The 8,682-nt window shown below is 48.2% G+C and overlaps 1 long non-coding RNA gene across 1 annotated transcript; it reads right to left on the bottom strand.

The window, feature by feature from the left end:
* Positions 1–2,378: 2,378 nt before the first annotated feature.
* On the bottom strand, positions 2,379–7,772 carry LOC129383689 (uncharacterized). The gene is made up of 2 exons (XR_008611564.1): positions 6,064–7,772; positions 2,379–3,159 (listed from the first exon to the last, which is right to left on the bottom strand). It is a non-coding gene; the product is annotated as an uncharacterized lncRNA (long non-coding RNA).
* Positions 7,773–8,682: the final 910 nt, after the last annotated feature.

The raw sequence follows: 8,682 nt of genomic DNA, 5'->3' as shown, positions 1-8,682 counted from the left end.
ATTGCCCCGCTCTAGTAGAACGGTCGACCACGCAGCTTGATCATGCACTTTGTAATGAAGCTTTTTCTTTCTAGAAAGCACACATACTGACCACGCACACAAACTCCAGCACATCTGCACAGAGCACTCGAGCGTTGCGCTGCGGAAAAAGGTTACCAGTCCATGTCTGCTACAGTCCGGGCGCTTTCTACAGTGTTTTCGTTTGTTTGCCCTTGTTCTCTCTGCTTGTATACTTATGGCGGTAATATGAAATATATTTTTACGTCTTCATTCACGAAAATTTATTCAAGAGCTTATTTCTTATACGACAATGCAGCTCTCAAAGGTAATGCTACAGTGCCAGTCGAAGGAGCGTAGACCAGCCCATTGCGGGTTTTTCATGAGCCGACAACCGCAAAGACACAGCATTTAATAATAATCCAGTTATGATACCATACATGCCGCGATGCAACAAGTATGTCGCATACGCTGGCTATATATGACCTTTACAACAGCCACCTTGATTTTAATCTGCTAAAACAGGTTTGCTCATGACGATCGAGTGGTTCGGGGTATAATATCGAATTTCAGCATTTCTTCACAGAAACGCTCAGCAGTAACACGAGAACTTCATTAACACTGCAGTTTAGATTCTAAAAGCATCACTTGCTTCTTTACCTGCTTTTCAAAATTGGGCGGTTCATTTGTTTATGTTAAGTGGCGGTAATTTGTAGTAAAGCTAATGAAGGCTTATGTCTATTTGCAGAATACGAAAAGGAATGTACCAATATATCCCTTTTCCGTGCTACACGTTCAACTCGCTTGAGAAATTTACTGGTGCTTGTTGCTTGAGGAATAGACATGACGGCGATTATACATGTTTGGCAAACTGACACAGGCTGCTCGGCCTAAATTTTTTTAGTGGAATGTGCCTTTTCGACTGTATGGCTACAGGCAGAAAGAAGTCAAAGCGTCAATCATTAGTAGTATGGGACATATTGAAGGTGTAATAATTCCCCGGTGGAGGGGTGAAATGTGTAAGGCTTTTGGCGTTTTCTTTATGAAGGTTTGCGAGGTTCTCTTTTATGTATGACGAAGCGAATAGTTCTCCGTTTGTATAACTGAACAACGCTGCATCGAGACATAGTGAGGCAGAAGGTGCTTGAATTTTACTTTTCTAGGCACCCTAAGCTGCGCTGTAGTACCTCAAGAATACTTTAGGCATTCCAATTGGCGCTGTAAAAAAATGTTTTATGGTTTAAATTCGAAGTTGTAGTGAACTGATGGGTTTCGCGAAGAACGCGTGCCTTGCCATACCGACAGTCGGTTCCTACCGTTGCGTGAGAGGTGTGCCATATTGTCGATACAGGCTACTGCGGGCCACCATTAAACATTTCATCGCTTGCAATTGATTGGCTCTCGATCTTAACCACAATACTTTTCTCTCAGGTAATTGCTACTATGGTATTTGTGAATCAACTATGTAAACACTCGACATGACGCGCCGTAGTGTTAGCAGCCATGAGCGATTCGTTTTTTGGAGGCCTGTTTCAGAGAGGGGTGAAAATAACAGCAAACTTTTTCATAAGATATATGCGCCTAACTCTTTATTTTACGCATTAATATATGACCATATTTGACTAGAACTCACCAGAGTAATAAGAATCATGACAGTTTCGCTGGGCAGTGTCTTTCTAACACTGATATGCTGACGCCAATTACCAAGATTTTTCTTCCATGTAAAATACAATGTCTCTCATAGCTAAATACTAATGGAAGTGTTTAGCGAAGCAGCATACACAACTTCGCATGTTGAATTTGCAGAAATTTATTTTACGCAAAATCTATGGACAGATACGGTGTATATATGCATTGTACAACCAGTAGACCCCTTCAACGCTACATAGCTTGCGATATCCAAGCCGTAAATTTTCTCGACTCGCGCTTTTGAAGAAGAAACTGGTTCAAGCATGGCAGCAGAAAGAAGGCGACATACCCTTCAATAAGTACGGCTCGAGCCACCCATACCCCAGGCCAGGCACGTACCCAAGGTGGGACCCCGGGGGGGGCGCCTCCCCCCCCCGAAATTAATATGCATACCCCCCCTACCACTCCCCGCCCACGCCACCAATTCTCACACACATTCCTAAAGCGCCGCCAAATCAATGTTGAGACTTGACAGCTATTCGGCGGTCAACATTTTGCTGCCGTTTTCACTCCTTTTGGATGGCGGTAGTTATCGACGTCTCCTGGGATGTGATGGCCAGTTTCCTCATCAATTCGGTGCCCGCGCAAATAACTCGAGATGCATTCAGTTGTGTCGGAGTTTGTCGGACGATCTCGCCGCTGCCACCAGTTGAAGGGATTGTAGGTCAGGGAGAAACTTGGGAGAACAGGACTAGGCGAGCAGGATTTATTTACAGATATTTACATGAGAACAAGAGAGACATTCGACATTCTAGCGTGGCTCCCAAATGGAGCACATAAGACAAAGCATACGAGCATGAAGCTCCAAACACACTGCTCACGAGCACGATGAAAAGCACGATCACAGAGCACCCTGACGAGCACGCACTAGCAGCGACAAACAGCTGCTTATAAACACTCCGTGTTCCCTAGATCCCTAGGTGAGGGAAACGTTCGAGTCATTGTAGCCGGCCCGCCTTTGAGAAAAGGGGGAGGGGGTTTACACGCACACATTCCGCACAGGTTTCACTGCCCCTTCCGAGGTGAGACGGGCCCCGCAGAACTCAGGACTTGCGTCTTGAGAGGCGTGTCTTATTCCCCGAGCTGACCCCCGCAGCATGGCCGCCAGTTGTCCATTGTCTCGCATCCTGTAGTTGCCACGAGTGTCAACAGACTGTGACGAATCCTGAGGCCCACGTACCGCAAAGCACCCTTTTGTTAGGGAAGCTCTTCTTGCTGCAGAGAGACCATGTCGGTGGTGGCGGGTTCAGTAACGCGTTTAGTCACAACGGCGCCGAGGGGGTGTTGAAGCAGGACCTCGAGGTCCCTACGAAATGAGTCAACACAGCAATTGTGATAGGCTTCCATGGTTCTTTTCGGGGAAGCTCGCAGCTGCAGCTGGCTGAGAAAACTTGCATGTTGCCACCTCGGCAGGCCATTCCTAACAGCTCCTCCATGTCCCGGAAAATCTCGACTGACCAGTGCTGACATCCACTGAGCAGGAAGAGAATGGCTGGTGAGCAAGAATATGGCTTTGCTCTCTGCAACCCCTGCACACTTGGAATGCCTGCAACCATCTCACAACAACGGGCACAGAAGAGTCGATCCCGGCAACCTAATACCGCTCGGCATTCAAACGCCCGGAATCAGCTGTTAACCTACCAGGCTTCCTATCAAAATTTCAATGCAAGCCACTCAACTGGGAACCCCAAATCTTGCCCCAAAATTTCGTGCCGCCAAAGCAAGCGTTCACGTTCCCCTTGAGCTTAACCAGATCTGACCGTCGTGTTGCACAAGAGCAAAGGTTTACGCAGAACTAAACCGAAGGCTCTCAACCACCAATACCCGAACATAAGCAGCCTAAGTTCACGAACAGCCTGTTCTTACCCTATCGCAGTGGCGTACTTATCGCACGTACTGGTGCCACTGAACAGTCTGGTTAATGCCACAGGTACGTAATTACAATCGCGCTAGCTTTGTGGTCCCTATTCCGAACGCGTACTTGCGTCGTACGTAAGCATTTCATCACGCTTACTCACGTTTCTTTCTCTGGTCCATACAGGACATGTAACTTAACCGAGCAGCTAAACTTGCGTAACTCACGCACACCGCAGAACCCTTTAAAAAATATGAGTCTTCTAACAACTAGTTCTACGCACGTGTACTAGAGAAGAATACGACTGCCCTCAACACACACGAGCAACCCAGTCATAAACATTCTGCTTCCTTCCGTCCGCACAGGACACGCGCTAATGGACCTAAGCTCGTCTCAGTGCAAATGATGCACTAACTGAAAATCGACGCGCTTGACCTTAGAATATGCAAGAACACTTATAACAAAAAAGGTCAACTAATACACATGCGCGTTACCATAGGCCTCTCACCGATAACCTTGACACTTCAGGTTACAAAAAAAAAATAACGAAAGCCTATCTACTCATTAATGAACACTTCGCGAAACTACACGTTTACATAAAACGCATCTTTCAAATCTCGGAGCTTCTCGAACAAAAACACAAAGCTCATACCTTACACATTGAAAGAAATTCTAGTCTTAAATCGCGAAAGTTTTCAAATTCTCAAAAAATAAAACAAAACAACATGCTTTCCTTCTACGGAAGCTCTCTTGGCCTCCCGTTCCAAATGTTTACATCTGACTCGTACATTTGAGCCGTACTCGAGGCGGTCGCGGTTCGAAAGCTATTCTTGCTGCCCAGGAACAACAAAAGGACCGATACACAATCACCTCCTTCAAGACGTTATAGTCTCCTGCCAATTTGCGTCCTGGCGCCCCGCTTTCATCACGAACTCGACTGACCGTGTCGCGACTCCCTACCACCTCGTCTCGTCTTGCCACCTTGTACTCCTTCGCACTACATGCTGCACTCCGGAAAGAACGACAAGGAAAATAACTGCCCCAAGCCCTTTGTCCGCGTCCGTGCAGAACATGCTTCTCGGTCTCTTTTTGACCGGTGGCTCGAACGTGCTTGATGCGCACACTTTGTCAACGACGACCGCATCTTTCTTTTATTCGCGCTCTGCCTTTTTGCGTTTGTCGCTGTCTTTGGCTGCGCTACACTACTCACCGCATTCTGATCTTTACGGTGCTTCTTTCTTCGGCGCTTTCTCTCTGAATTCCCTCTCATGCCGTCTTCGCGTGCCTCGTGCTGGCCGGTACACATCTCGTCGGCCCGGATCGGTCTCCTACCCGCACAGTCAGAGTGATTTTTATTTAAATCTACTCTCTCTCTGCCTCGACTGGCGAACAGTTCAACCGACTCTGGAACAATGCAGCAGGCTTTACTCAAGCTATGCAACTCGCACTCTTGTGAATTGCCCTCTACTGCATCGCCCAGCTCACGCTGTGCCTCGGCACACAGCACATCGGTCTCGATCGCTGTCTCACCCACAGAGTCTGAATGATTCTGAACTAAATCATCCCTTTCTTAGCTACCTAGACTGGCGGAGAGCTGCACCGATCCCTGAACAATGCAGTTGTCTTCCCTTGAGCTACGGAGCTCGCAATCCTGCGAACTGCCCTCAACTGCATCGTCCAGCTCGCACTTCACTTCGGCACGCAGATCTGGCTCGACATGGGTGCTCGCATCTGTCGGGTCAACAGTACTCTGTACTTCGCTAACATTACAAGCGATGCACACACTCAGTGACTGTGCCAATTCATTCACAGCTGGCCTAGCTGTCTCTAAAGTGCTCTGTTGGCACAGCACCTCGTCGCTCTCACTACGGCCTTTAATGGCCTCTGTTGCCACTATGGCATCATTAGCTGCTAGTACTTCGAGTTCACTTAAGAATGTGCTGCTAATCTCGCAGGTGCTACTACTTCTCTCGTTTTCGATCAAAATCTGCTATCTACTTCCTCCCACTTTAGCTGCGACCAGCCTACTGATTTCTCAAGCCGCTGTTGACTTTGCTCGATTGCCTGCTCTAAACCTTGAATCTCTTCGTTCAATGCAGCAGCGTACTGCCTTGTTGCTTCTGTTAGGCCTTTTTCCTATGAAATGCTTTTCAGTTTTTGCCTTGCTTCCTGTTCTTGCCTAATTGCTTCCTGTTCACGTTTTTTGCTTTTAATTCGTTTACCCATTTGTTTTATGAATTTCAAATCATTGTCACTTTCGAGAATGGTCTTACGAATCTCTGCTTCCGTCAAGTCCTCCTCTACGTCTACCTCGACCTCTTCACACAACCACAACAGGTCAGCTCTCGTCAAACACAATAGGACCAGGGTCGCTACTTTAAGCTTTGGCTCTGCTGTCACACAATACTTGCTGCGATACCCACGCAGATCAAAATACAAGTAAAAGATCCCCAGTGAATCAAATCCACAAACACAGCGAAATTGAAGCCTGGTAAATCTTGCACCCAAAACCAAACGCTTACCCACTGAAGCAGCACCATATCACCCGCCCTTCTCCGCCGTATCCAGTCAGTTGCAAGAGGTGGTCAATCCCAAGTTGCCTCCAACTTGATCAGGATACCGGTCGATCATCATGTGCCAAAGTCCGTGAGCTGCCATTGCTGTCTACGAGCTGTAGGCCGATCTACGAGCCGTAGGCCTATCTCACCGCTGCCATTCAGTTGGAATTGGGAGGACGATCCCACTGCTGGCATACAGTTGTCGGAGTTTGTCGGACGATCTCGCCGCTGCCACCAGTTGAAGGGGTTGTAGGTCGTAGGGAGGAGCTTGGGAGGACAGGACTAGGCGAGCAGGGTTTATTTACAGATATTTACATTCAAACAAGAGAGACATTCGACATTCTAGCGTAGCTCCCAAATGGAGCACGCAAGACGAAGCATACAGCATATGAGCACGAAGCTCCAAACACTGCTCACGAGCACGATCACAGAGCACCCTGACGAGCACGCACTAGCAGCGACAAACAGCTGCTTATAAACACTCCGTGTTCCCTAAATCCCTAGGTGAGGGAAACGTTCTAGTAATTGTAGCCGGCCCGCCTTTGAGGGAAGGGGGGAAGGACATACGCACACATTCCGCACAGGTTTCACTGCCCCCTCCGAGGTGAGACAAGCCCCGCAGAACTCGGGGCTTACGTCTTGAAAGGCGTGTCTTATTCCCCGAGCCGACCCCCGCAGCGTGGCCGCCGGTTATCCAATGTCTTGCGTCCTAAAGTCGCCAAGAGTGTCAGCAGACTGACGAATCCTGGGGCCCACGTACCGCAAAGCATCCTTTTGTTAGGGAAGCTCTTCTTGCTGCAGAGAGACCATGTCGGTGGTGGCGGGTTCAGTAACGCGTTTAGTCACAACGGCGCCGAGGGGGTGTTGAAGTGGCACCTCGAGGTCCCTACGAAATGAGTCAACGCAGCAATTGTGATAGGCTTCTGTGGTTCTCTTCGGGGAAGCTCGCAACGCTCGCAGCTGCAGCTGGCTGAGAAAACTTGCATGTTGCTACCTCGGCAGGCCATTCCTAACAGTTGTTACCGTCTATTCAACGGTCACGCCCATCGTTGCTGCTTCGTAAGTTCAACCTTCTTCGTTTAGACTGATCCAGGAACGAAGAAAGGGATTCAGTTCAGGGTCAGGGGGTCTGTATGCACGTGGAACGAGTTGCGGCCAAAGAAAATGCCAATTGCGCTTAACTTTTCTTTTTGTTTCATTATTTCTTCGAGTGACGGCTCGCTGCGACGCTGACAGATCCTTGGAACCACATGCCTGTGATATGGGTTAGATAAGGTGGAAAACAAAATTATGCGAGATAGCATCTATCATCAATCCCTGGAATAACCTTGAAACTCATAGGCAATATGACTGTCACCTGTTAACTCTTCTGGTTTTTCCCTAATTGTACAGCTCTTTTCGTTAAAAATTGCCAATTGGAAACAAGAGTCGCAAGGATTTGAGAAATTAAGCGATCTACTAAGGGACAGAGCCAAGGCAACAGCAAAACAGGAAGAAAAAGCGAAAATTAAATGTAACCGTTGTTTATGAAAATATTTATGGATCAACATCTTTTTATTTAAAAAGGAAGTAGAGAGAACGCTGCTGGAAGTGGAGGACAATTCCGTGTGTTCTGAATAACGCTTCTACAGTTATCATTCGAGCCGCTTAATTCGAGCCGCTTATCATTCGAGCCGCAAGCTGCGACTCTACACGTACTGCGCCCACCGCTTCCGCGGTGGGCGCAGTACGTGTAGAGTCGCAGCTTGCGGCGCCATACGTGGTTGTATGCGACTGGCAGCCACGCATCGTTGCGTAACTTCCCAAATAAGGCAGAGCAAGGGATGCTACCAGAGACCAGGCAAGGCAGCAGTTGAGAGCGAGATCTAGCTCGAGACCCGGAAGGAGGTCCAATTCGTGGTCCGGAGGAGGCCGCCAGCAGACTCCAGCCAAGTGGCCTGCTGACCAGGGACCCCAGGGACCCGTGGGGAAAAAAGAAGAAAATACCCACTTGGTAAGCTTTGGTAGCAAGGGCTCCCAGGCTGAAAAAGATGAGATTAGCTTACTTAAGAAAGAAATAGAGGAGCAGAGGAAAGCAAACATGAGGTTAGAACGATTGCTGAGGGAAACCCAAAATCAGCTGAGCGCGCTAAAAACAGAGAAGGTACCTGCAGAGGCTCCCAAAAAATGCAACACCCACATCACTCCTCCTGCTCCTGTGCCAGCTGCATCTGGTCAGGATGAAGGGGATATGAACGTTGATTTTACGAGACAACCCCCTTCCAAACGTAAGGCGGGGGAGACCAACCCGCTGGCGAGCTGGCAAAAGAAAATTGAAACGTGGCTGATGAAAATGGACAAGGAGAACGAAACCATGAAAGCAGGACAGCTACAGAATGGAGGAGCAATTGCGCTATTACAGGCGCAAGTGAACCAACAATCTTGCAAGCTAGACGCCCTAAGCATGTCGATGGATACCTTAGGGACGACAATAGCTAGGCTGTGCGAGAAAATCAGCGCCATAGAAGCGATTCTTAATAGAAATGGATAAAGATTCGGTTAAGAAAAATGCCTCCACATTCTAGCAGTGGAATTGTAGGGGAT

This window comes from Dermacentor andersoni, chromosome 9, assembly GCF_023375885.2.
Source record: "Dermacentor andersoni chromosome 9, qqDerAnde1_hic_scaffold, whole genome shotgun sequence".
In the NCBI taxonomy this organism is placed as follows: Eukaryota; Metazoa; Arthropoda; class Arachnida; order Ixodida; family Ixodidae; genus Dermacentor; species Dermacentor andersoni.
This window is presented reverse-complemented; position numbering and strand designations above follow the sequence as displayed.